The sequence below is a fragment of the Musca autumnalis genome, unplaced genomic scaffold (assembly GCF_047663935.1).
Source record: "Musca autumnalis isolate F117 unplaced genomic scaffold, ASM4766393v1 scaffold_2, whole genome shotgun sequence".
In the NCBI taxonomy this organism is placed as follows: Eukaryota; Metazoa; Arthropoda; class Insecta; order Diptera; family Muscidae; genus Musca; species Musca autumnalis.
This window is the reverse complement of record NW_027411755.1, coordinates 144,245,340-144,257,517: the sequence shown is the minus strand read 5'-3', so window position 1 is coordinate 144,257,517 and position 12,178 is coordinate 144,245,340. Positions and strand designations below refer to the sequence as shown.

Here is a 12,178-nt window from a genome sequence, read left to right as displayed (position 1 = left end):
TAGGAACAGAATCATCAAGTCCCCAGCTGGCAGAACTTGGGTGAAACCTTGTTGACCACATATAACGCGATAGGTCGGTTTGTGGTTAGCTATGCGACGCGAGTGTTCAACGTATATACATAAGTGCAACGCGATGGAAAAATATTCAAACCTATCAGAATGCCGCCCTGAAGATACAATCAATTTAGGGCGAAAATATTGATGAAAGATTCAAATTTACCTAAAATCGGGCGGTACCGTTATATGTAGATAAAATCTTCGAAATACCTGAAATCGGGCTGTATGGCTATAGGGGGGAGCTATTCCAGAACGTGGACCCGTGGCCAAAATTTTTAGTGAACAAGTTTCTTGGCCACTGAGAGCCCTAAGTGTCAATTTACATCCAATTCGGACAGAAAATGTACTTACAAACTTCAAAATACTTGAAATGGGGAGGCACTGTTGTATGGAGGCTATAGCAAAACATAAACCTATATAGTTCATCGTCGCCCTTGACCTCCCTATAAACAAAAGACGCACCATAAATTATATTGGAACCAGATTTCAGGTGAAACTCGAACGGATCGGATACTAAAAGGTTGACCTATATCGACAATTCTGTGGAGAAATATGTTATAGCTCCAACGGGGACTAAGTAATGTGTGTGAGAATAATGTGACTAAGACCTTAAAAATTCCCAAAATCGAAAAGTACCGTTCTATGGAGGTTGGGTATATCACAACTTGGACCTCTACCGACCATTCTCTGTGACAATTTTTTACTCTCCCAACGAAGACTTTATACCAAATTTCAACTATTTGTGTTGGATAATGTGGCTAAGACCTTAAACATTCCCAAAATCGGGTGGTACCGTTCTATGGGGCTATGTTATAACGTTGACCTACACCGACAAATTTCTGGAGAAAATTTGTATAGCACAAACGAAGACTAAATACCAAATATCAGCTATGTCGATCTGTTGATGAGGCACCACCTTCAAAATAGGAAAATCTATATGAAGACATGGAGCTGACAAATTTCTGGGGCAAACTTTTGTTGGCACAAAGCGGACTAAATACCAAATTGCAGTAATTTTGGTAAGGTTATGTGACTTAAGGTTTAAGATTAAGTTAAGTTTTTTGGGTGCAATTTTTTTGGTGGGGGTGGGGCAAGTTTTGTTGTGGTATTTTGATTGGTGTGGGGAGGGGACAGGTTGCCCCCATCAACTTGCTAGAATTCGAGAAGAGTTTTACCCGCGAGTGGAATTCGAGCGAGTATTCGGAGCTCTGCTAAATACCAAATTTCAGTCATTTAGGGTAAGGTTATGTGGCTAAAACTTCAAAATACCGAAAGTCGGACGGTACCGTTCTATGGGGGCTATGTCAACACGTGGACCTATACTGAAAATTTTCGGGGAAGTTTTGTAAGCCCAGAGAAGACTGTATACAAAATTTCAGCCATTTTGGGGGTATGGAGGCTACAACCTTCAAAATACCGAAAATCGGGAAACACCGTTCAATGGGGGCTATATGAAGACGTGGTAGACCTATACCGACAAATTTCTGGTGGAAAGACTAAATAAAAATTTCAGCCATTTCGGTGGGATAATGGGTCTAAAACCTTCAAAATACCGAAAATCGAGATTAAACGTTCTATGGGGACTGTATGAAAACGTGGACCTATACCGACAAATTTCTGGGAGAAAGCTTTGTACCCCTAAAGAAGACTAAATATCCAATTTCAGCCATTTCGGTGTGATAATGAGGCTAAAACCTTCAAACCGAAAATGGTGGTACCGTTCTATGGGGGCTATATCAAAACGTGGAACAATATAGTTCATTTGTAATACAAAACATCCTAGGAGTAAGAGAAACTTCTATACCAAATTACTCTATCTCAAAAATTAAATTAATCAAAAATTAATTTTTGGTGGAGAGCTTTCATGAGCACTGAGAACCTTAAATGTCAAATTACAGTTAGTTCTGTTAAAAATTGTAATTAAATTTTCAAAATACCAAAAATCGGAAGGTACCATTATATGGGGGCTATAGCAAAACATGGACCTACATTGACGATTTTTGGTGGAGAAGTTTCGTGACCACTGAGAACCTCAAATGTCAAATTACAGCTAGCTCAAAATACAAAAAATCGAGAGGTACACTTATATGGGGGCTATACGAAAACATTGACCTACATTGGTGACATTTAGTGGACAAGTTTCGTGACCACTGAGAACCTCAAACGTCATATTACAGCTAATTCGGTTTAAAATTTTAGCTAAAATCCTCAAAATACCGAAAATCGGGACGACAATTACGCTCACTAAGAACCTCAAATGTCAAATTACAGCTAGTTCGTTTCAAAATTGTAGCTAAAATCCTCAAAATACCGAAAATCGGTAGGTACCGTTATATGGGGGCTGTACCAAAACAAGAACCTATTCTTACGATTTTTAGTGAAGAAGCTTCGTGGCCACTGAGAACCTCAAATGTGAAATTACAGCTAGTTCGGTTAAAAAATTTAGCTAAAATCATCAAAATACCGAAAATCGGGAGGTATTGTTATATGGAGGCTATACCAAAACATGGATCTACATTGACGATTTTGGGTGGAGAAATTTCGTGATCACTGAGAATCTCAAATGTCAAATTACAGCTAGTTCGTTTCAAAATTGTAGCTAAAATCCTCAAAATGTCGAAAATCGGGAGGTACCGGAATATAGGGTCTATACCAAAACAAGAACATATTCTGTTTCGTGGCCATTGAGAACCTCAAATGTCAAATTACAGCCAGTTCGGCTAAACATTTTAGCTAAAATCCTCAAAATACCGAAAATATGGGGGCTGTACCAAAACATGGATCTGCATTGACGATTTTTGTCGAGAAGTTTCGTGACCACAGAGAATCTCAAATGTCAAATTACAGCTAGTTCAGTTAAAAATTTTAGCTAAAATCCTCAAAATACCAAAAATCTGGAGGTACCGTTATATGGGGACTATACCAAAACATGCACCTACATTGACGATTTTTAGTGGAGAAGTTTCGTGACCACTGAAAATCTCAAATGTCAAATAACAGCTAGTTCGGTTAAAAATTTTAGCAAAAATCCTCAAAATAACGAAAATCGAGAGTTGCCGTTATATGGGGGCTGTACCAAACCATGGACCTACATCGACGACATTTGGTGGAGAAGTTCAACGCTCACTAAGAACCTCAAATGTCAAATTACAGCTAGTACGGTTAAAAATTGTACCTAAAACCCTCAAAATACGGAAAATCGGGAGGTACCGTTATATGGGGGCTATACCAAAACATGAACCTAGATTGACGATTTTTAGTGGAGAAGTTTCGTGGCCACTGCGAACCTCAAATATCAAATTACAGATAATGCGGTTAAAAATTGTGGCTAAAATCCTCATAATACCGTAAATCGGGAGGTACCGTTATATGGGGACTATACCAAAACATGGACCTATATTGACGATTTTTGGTGGAGAAGTTTCGTGCCACAGGGAACCTCAAGTGTCAAATAACAGCTAGTTCGGTTAAAAATTGTAGCTAAAATTCTCAAAATACCGAAAATCGGGAGGTACCGTTATATGGGGGCTAAACCAAAACGTGGACCGATATAGACCAACATCGAACTTGACCTGCCTGTAAACAAAAGACGCATCTTCCCAAAATTCCATTTTTGTGGATGCTAGAGTGATTACCACAGACGGACAGACCTGCATAGATCGACTCAGAATTTCTTTATAGGGTATCTTCATTTCAACAGACGGACGGACAGACGGACATTATTGTATCGACTTAGAATTTTTCCCTGGTCAAGAATATATATAGTTTATAGCGTCTCCGATAAATATTTCAATGTGTTACAAACGGAATGACGAATTTAATTATACCCTCCATATTATGGCGGATGGTATAAACATTAAGTTACAGTGTTTTATTTATACATCCAGTAAAAACTAGAAGATACTTTTTCGCTTAACAATAAGTATATAATAAGCATATTCTTCTTCATGATGGAATCTCTCAAATAAAGCGCTTGCCGTTTAATTTTGTCACCATTCTTAATTTAAATACAAGGTTTTGAGGACCAATATTGGTTTCGGTTTCATATTCATATATTGTCATCGAAATCTAAAAAGTGTGCAAAGTTTTAGTTCAATGAATTGCTAGATTTGAACTAAACCGACAACAAAACAAGTTAAATAAAACACTGTAAAAACAAACTTATATACACTCCAAACATAGGGAACATTGTTTTGCAAATGTGGGAAGGTTTACATTGCGACGTATGATTACTATTTCACATAATTGTAAAATGCGTATTCGTCACATGTACGAATTAAAGTTAATTCTTGTTTAATTTAAAATATGTAGAGGTAGATAAACATTAAGCCTGTATCTTTATTCTGGTCTAAAGAGATGTGATCAAATTTATACCTAAATAACGGCATACATACATATCTATCACATTGCGATAATGCAAAATATCAACAAATTAACGTTAATAATGAAAATATCCCGCCATTCATATAAAAATAACTCACACATTTTTAACAGATTGCAATGAACGATTAACAATCGTTTTGTGAATCAACGATTACACTAAACCAACATGAATAAGCAAGCAACATCAGTTTCATCAGGGCATTAGACCCTTTTTTATATACACAGCCCTACAGCCTATATATTTTGGTAAGAGAAATCTTTGCCACCACTCCATTACACCTGTTTTGTTTTTTAAAGAGATATCGATCAAGAGAACACTTGTTGTACATTTTATTTATTGATCATTTTGTTCGCTCTCAAAGCTAACAGAATGGGAGAGCTTTTTCTTAACTCTTATCTTTTATTATGAAGAAAACAGCTGTTAATCTCAATTTTTGTTTTGTTTGTTCCCAAATTAAAGAGTATCACATTCGTATTGTGAGTATATATCAGGTTATTGTTCTTTTTATTGGTGTTGCTGTTGTTGTTGTTTATTTGTTGGCGGTCAGTGGGCATAACATACTTGAATGGTTATCGTTTTGCGTCAGAACCGTGCGCGCTCTCCACACGAACGAACCTCTTCTTTTTTCTGTATTCTGCAGATTGTAGTGTTGTGTTATTAATTTTGTTTTATTATTGGTGTTCACCATCATCTACCGTAATCGTAATCGTCGTCATCATCAGCAACAACAACGGCAACAAACCAGCAGTTGTATAGCCCCCTACCTTCCGGACGACTTCGTTAACTAAAAGAACCTAAATCGAAGTGTACACTTTTTTTGGATATTTTTGTGAAAAAATGTAATAAAAATGTGCTTACTAAATTTAATTTTATAAAATAAATATTATTAATACTACATGTTCTCAACATAACGAAAAACCGTGAGAATAGTTAATAACAAAATAAGAATGTGAAAAAGAATATTCTAAGTGTTATTTGATTTTTTTTTCGAATTTATTATTTTTTCCTAAAATAGAATATTTATTATTTTTTTCATTGGGCCTTGTGTGTGAAAATAACGGTGTGAAATATAGAAACAAAAAAGAAACAAAAAACGTGTGCCGCCTTAACGCGAGAGCAAATTTTCCCCTCCACAAAAGAAAAATTCCAATTTTTTGAAATTTTTTTGTGCTTTGCCTAAAATTTAATTATAGTTGGTGTGAAAATTTTCCTGAAGTAAAATCAAAAAACAACAACAAAACTAGAAAAGAAAAGAGTTCAAGCTATAGAACACAAAATACACACACACATACTTGCACATTAAAATATATATAAATAAAAAAATATAAATGATAAAGTGTTAATATTTTATGATCTCTTTGTTGCCAAATGAATGAAAGAAAAACATTTGTATTTTATTTAATTTTGTATTATTTTTCGTTGTTATTATTGTTGTGCTGTTGAAACAGTCCATGAGTGTGCATGTACATGTGTTTGTGCGAGGTACCAACCGTACATTCCCATGAGATTGCCATACCTCAGAGGAGGAAGATATTGAGATAGAGAGAGTGAGTGAGAGCCAAGACCACGAATGACATAAGAGTTTTATATTTATTATATTGAAGAATTATTAAAATTTTGTGAAAATCGAAACCTTGCCGGAGAGAGAGTTAGTGACAGTGAGCGAGAGAGAACAAGGTGAATGAATAGTGATGCCATTTCAAAGATAAGTAAAAAATCGCTAAAATGTTTCCGGTATAATGAATAATCACTCTTAAATGGGGATCGCAATTTCCGAGGTTAACGGCATTACATATCTTAAGCTATGTTTACATCAAAGGTGTTTTGCGTGAAATGCGTTGAATTCCACTGACATATCTATATGAAACATAGTATTTATTCAGATCAAAATTATATTTAGCACAAGAATAGATGGCTATAAATCGATTTTAATTAGCACAGTGGTCTGTGAGTGTAAAAGATGCGATCGAGGATAAGAACAGTTTTTCTAACAACGAAACCGTGTTAGAAATCTATGAGGAATGGAAAGGCGACTCTCTAGTTGCTGAAAAGACTATAGTTTCGTGTATCGCCACATATCCTCACTAGTTGTCTTAGTTATTTGTATTTAAACAAAAAACTTTTCTAATTAATTTCTTGTTGGAGTCGAGCTTAATGACCAATGATTTTTGCAAGTGAAAAGGGAAAGCCGAAGATTCGAAACCACTATGTGACATGTTTCGCCTTTGGTAGAGGTTCATCAGACATATCGGCTGTGCAGCGGCTTCGCTCCACTTCGACTTTCAAAGGCAATTTTTTGTTTACATTTTAAAGAGGATAAGTTCGATGACAGCGATGACGCTCCACAGCCAATATGTCTTAAGAGCCTCTACCAAAGGCGAAACATGTCAGATAGTTATGTCGGTTCGAATCTTCGGCTTTTGACAAAAATTGGGTTTTTACAAAAACTGACATTTCTAAAACAGTTAGAATTTTTACAAGAACTGAAATTTTACAAAAATTTTATATTTTACAAATTTTGAAATTTTTACAAAAATTGATTTGTAAAATATTGAAATTTTAACATAAATGAAAATTTTACTTATTAAATTTTTACAAATATCGGAATTTTTTCATATATGTAAACTTTTACAAAAATACAATTTTTATTTTGTTTTACAAATTATAAAAGTTTTAGCAATTTTCTACAAAAAAAAAAAAAAAAAAAAGTACAAAATATTGATTTTATATTTTTATAGCATTTAAAAAAAAATTAAACAAAAAAATTTTTACAAAAAATATTAGAAAAAATATATAGTTTTCCAAATATTGATTTTATATTTTTAAAACATTTAAAGAAAAAATTGAATTTTTTTCAAAACTTACAATTATTAACAACAATTGTAATTATTACACACCTTGAAATTATTTACAAAAATTCGAATTTGGACAAACATTGAAATTCTTTAAATAAATCGAAATTTTTACAAAAATTATTTTTTTTTAAATTTTTTTTACAAATAATAAAATTTTTACAAATAATTTAAAAAAATATGTATTTTTCCAAATTTTGATATTTTTACAAACATTGAATTTTTTATAAAACTGAAATTAAAACAAAAAAATTAATTTTTATAAATATTGAAATTTTTGAGAAATGGAAATTTTTTACAAAAATTTTAATTATTACAAACCTTGAATTTATTTACAAAAATTCAAATTTTGATAAATATTGAAATGATTTACATAAATCGAAATTTTTACAAAAAAATATTTTTTTTATTTTTAACAAAATAAAAATAAAATTTTTAACAAAATTTGAAATTTTTAAAAAAATTTGTAGAAAACTATATATTTTTTCCAAATATTGATATTTTTACAAAAATTAAATTTTTTGCAAAATTTCTGACCCATAAACATATTTTCGGAATGTACAGGGAATCACGTTTAACAAAATTAAAATTTTCAAAATTTCTGCCCAAAATACTAAGGCCGCCATCAGACCATCTGCTTTTTCACATGTATGACATCAGCTGTTCTGTATATTAGTATACTTAAAGTGACAACATACATGAAAAAAAGGAGATGGTCTGATGGCCGCCTAAGCGAACACACATTTTCGGAATGTACAGGAAATAACGTTTTCAACGTTTACATCTATGTAACTTCGAACTTATCTGTTTTACTGAAATATAATCTGTTATACCACATAATTGTATTGTTTTGTATTGGTCGCTAACATTCGGAAAACGAATTAGCAAATAAAGAGGAAGATACCACATAAACTGAGCCTTCGCTTATTGATTTCATTTTCAGTCACGTGAAAGTGTAAGTAAGGTCCCTTTCTTCATGTTTACACCCTCCACCACAAGAGGTCTGCCTCAATAGGTTGACTGTTGTCTTTGGAAGACTTCCAGAGGTCGATATTATCTATAGAATATATGAAGAAGTCTGCTGTTGTCTATAGATGACGCAAATAGGTCGTCCGCTGTCCTTGTCTTTGGAAGACCTTAAGAGGTCTGTTGTTGTCAATAGGTCTGCTCTTATCTACAGACGACGTCGATAGGTCGTTTGTTCTCTTTGAGACACCTCAAATGATTTGCTGTTGTCTTAGAATACATCAATAGATTTCCCGTTGTTTGGAAGGCCTCAAGAGGTCTGCTTTTGTGTATAGAAGTCCTCATGAAGCCTGATGTTATCTATAGAAGACTTCAAGATGTTGGCTGTTATCTATAGAAAACCTCAAGAGTCATCCGTTTTGTTTGGAAGACTTCAAGAGGTCTGATGTTTTCAATAGATGATCTCAATAGGTAGTCCGTTGTTTTTGGAAGACCTTAACAAGTCTGAGGTTGACCTCCATAAGTCGTTCGGAACTATAGTGTTTCTGCCAGTGGCTGCTAACCCTGCAATAAACCTATGCCTAGGTTTAAATGCTGCTACAACAACAGAAGACTTCAATAGATCTGCTGGTTTCAATAGATGATCTCAAAAAGTAGTCGTTGTTTTTGAAAGACCTCAAGAGGTCTGAGGCTGTCTATAAAACACATCAATTACCTTGCTGAAGTCTGCTTTTGACTATAGAAGATTTCAATAAGTCGTCCGTTGTCCATATATGTGCTTAATAGGACATCCGTTGTCTTTGGATGACCTCAGAAAGTCTGATGTTGCTTATAGATGACCTCAATAGGTCATCCGTTGTCTTTGGAAGACCCTGAGAGGTCTCCCGCTGTCTATAGGAGATCTTAGGAAGTCTGCTATTGTCTATAGGTGACCTCAATAGGATATCTTTGTCTACAGAAGACCTCAATAGATCCGTTGTCTTTAAAAGACTCAAGAGGACGTCTGCTGTCTTTGGAGGACTTCAGGAGATCTGCTGTTGTCTATAAAAGACTTCAATAGGCCTGCTATTGCTTCAGATGACCCAAATAGATCATCTGATGTCTATAAATGACTTCAATAGGACTTCTGTTGCCTTTGCCTTTTCATTTGTTGTGTTTGGAATACCACAAGAAGTCTTCTGTTGTATATAGATGACCTCAATAGATCGTTCGTTGTCTATGTCCAATATGTCTTCTATTGTCTAGTGAAAAATTACAGAGGTTTTCTATTGTCTTTAGAAGACCTTAAGAGGTTAGTGGACTATGAATGAGGTCTTATGTTATCCATGGAAGACCACAAGAGGTCGTCAGTTGTCTTTGGAAAACTTCAAGTGGTCTTAGTTGTCCATGAAATATCTGAGAAGGTCTTCTGTTACCATTGGAGGACCTCCAGTGGACTTTTTGTTAACATTGTTGGTAACTCTGTCTTCAAGAGAACTATATATTAATAGAAGCTTTTGGCAAACCAAACTAGTTTTTCGAGTGAGTTGCAGTAAGAGGGGAGTGATGTGCGGTTGCCCTTCTCTCGTACATCCGCTCACCATTGCCCTACATTGTTAATATGTTTAAAATAGGTGAATGTGATTTACTCGGACGTTCTCCGCTGTTTTGGAAGCCAATGCGGATGGTAAGACATTATTTCCTTAGTTGACCCTTTCTGTTCAAAATCGAGATCGATTTCTGATTTGATTGTTTGGTTAAGCGGGGTACACACGATCAGTCGATTTTTCGGAAATATCGATAACTGTCAAACTGTCCAGCAAAACCAAAATATTTTGTGGTTGCCTGATGACTGCAAAAATGAACGGCCACTTTTTGTCTGATTTGACATAACCGAAAGATTGAAAAGACGACTTTATAGTTGAAGATAAAAATTAAAGTCTATGTCTAAATTTTTGCTTCTTTTACTGATTTTCAAAAGGTTTTCAGTTGCTGTGGGAGATTCTTTGGATTTTTATATCATTCCATTATTGAATGGATGGATCCACTGTACTTCTAGCATACATTTGTACATACATAGATACAGATAGATGATTTGTAGATATGTATATTTTGCGATATTTTTGTATCTTTTTTTGGAAGTATTATTATTATTTCACCTTCAAATATACATAAATACAAAATAAAACAGAGAAACAAAAAACAGCAACGACAACAACATAAACATATTTGTGTATGTTTGTTTTTGTACCAACCATACAATATATACCCACAGTGTATTGGAAATAAATGTTTGTATTAAAAAAAGCAACAGACAGAAAAAAAAAACTAAATTCAAGATCTCGTCGTCGTCGCCGTAGATGTTGTCGTCATCGTCATTGTGTCTGCCATATGTGGTCAAAAAGAAACAGTGTAAAGTCTTGAAATAAAAATCTTGCAACAAAAAGAATAGCGGAAAAACAAGAAATTTAAATTAAACAAAAAAAAATGAATTGAAACAAAAACGAAACAAAATTTAATAAAACAAAGCCAAGCTAAAGATCATCCAACACAAAAGTTACAACAGATAAAACAGCAAAGATGAAGCAAGATTAAGAAGCTTTACTGCTCTCTATCTCAACTTCCTCGGAAAATAGGAAAATTAACAACAGAAAATTCTATAACAAAAATCTTAAATGTTTATAAAACAATATTTTTGCTTTTGGCTTCCATTTCTCTCCATTCTCATTGGCTTGCTTTCGTGTTGCTTCTTGTTAAATAAAAAAATTGCTAAACGAGAGTGTGTGTGAAATAAAATTAATTATTCTTTAATTTTTCTTCATCTCTTTTCCTTTCCGCTTTTGGTCTTTGGCCATTCGTATAAAAATAAATTTTACTGTGCAAAACAAATAACAAAAACAACAATTTCAAATAAAACAAACAAAAAATTCCACGTTTCTTGTGTTTTGATTTTTTTACGCTGTAAATGAAATGTTTTCACAATTTGCCGGTGATAAATTGAACATCAACACAAAAATGTATCTAACAGAATTGGATTGTACTTTCTGGACTGCTCCATCTAAGGTAAGATTGCATTGAACACAAACAAAAAAAAATTGTTTTATTTTTAATTTTGAAAATATGTTGGAGTGATGTGAAAATATTCCGAGATAAATTCTACATTGATGTTCCTAGTAAAACCTTAAACATGGACGGGCCAAACTGTTCATACCCTCCACCACGACTTATACTGAAGTACTAAGCCCTTCCGCCACCTCTAAGTAAAATCTGGAGGCATCTTCATATTGGGAATGTACCAAAAGATGAATCTATATTGAAAAATTTCTGCGTGGAGGTTGTCTACCCATTGAGAATCCGAAATATCAAGTAAATGTCGCTACAGTGACATAGAGCGGTATAGTTGTACCTTTCAATCTAGGAACCCACAATACCTCTTCTATGGGGGCTATAACAAAACGTGGATATGCATCGATCATTCTCAGCGGGAACGTTTTGAACCCCCAACGTAGGACAAAAAACCAAATTTTAGCCATTTTGGTTAGATAATGTAGCTAAAACCTTCAAAATACCGAAATCAGAAGGTATCGTTCTATGGGGACTATATCAAAACGCGGACATATACTGACAAAATTTCGGGGGCAACGTTTTGAAGCCTAAATTAGTACTAAATGCCAATTTTCAGTCATTTGGGTATTGAGGCCACAACCTTCAAAATACCGAAAATCGGGAGGTACCCTTCTATAGAGGCTATAGGAAATCTGGACCTATAGTGATACTTCTCTTCTGGAATACTTTATACCCTCATGGAAGACTAAGTAACAAATGTCATTCATTTCGGTTTGATAATTACGCTGAAACCTTCAAGTACCGAAAATCGGGAGGGACCGTCCTATGGGGCATATACGAAGACGTCGTCAGCCGTTTCGGTGCGAAATTGATG

At 34.2% G+C, this 12,178-nt stretch overlaps 1 protein-coding gene across 8 annotated transcripts in view; it reads left to right on the top strand.

Annotated features, from left to right (window-relative positions):
- The first annotated feature begins 4,923 nt into the window (after positions 1-4,923).
- LOC141394694 (dnaJ protein homolog 1) overlaps positions 4,924-12,178 on the top strand; it is a 139,909-nt gene continuing 132,654 nt past the window's right edge. For 2 of the 8 annotated variants that reach the window (XM_073969479.1, XM_073969475.1), the window contains exons 1-2: positions 5,457-5,656; positions 11,267-11,301. The gene's annotated coding sequence lies outside the window, so the exon portion shown is untranslated. Of the gene's footprint in view, positions 5,362-5,456; positions 5,657-11,266; positions 11,302-12,178 lie in introns of those variants that run through there. The other 6 variants (XM_073969477.1, XM_073969476.1, XM_073969472.1 and 3 more) reach the window with 6 other exon arrangements.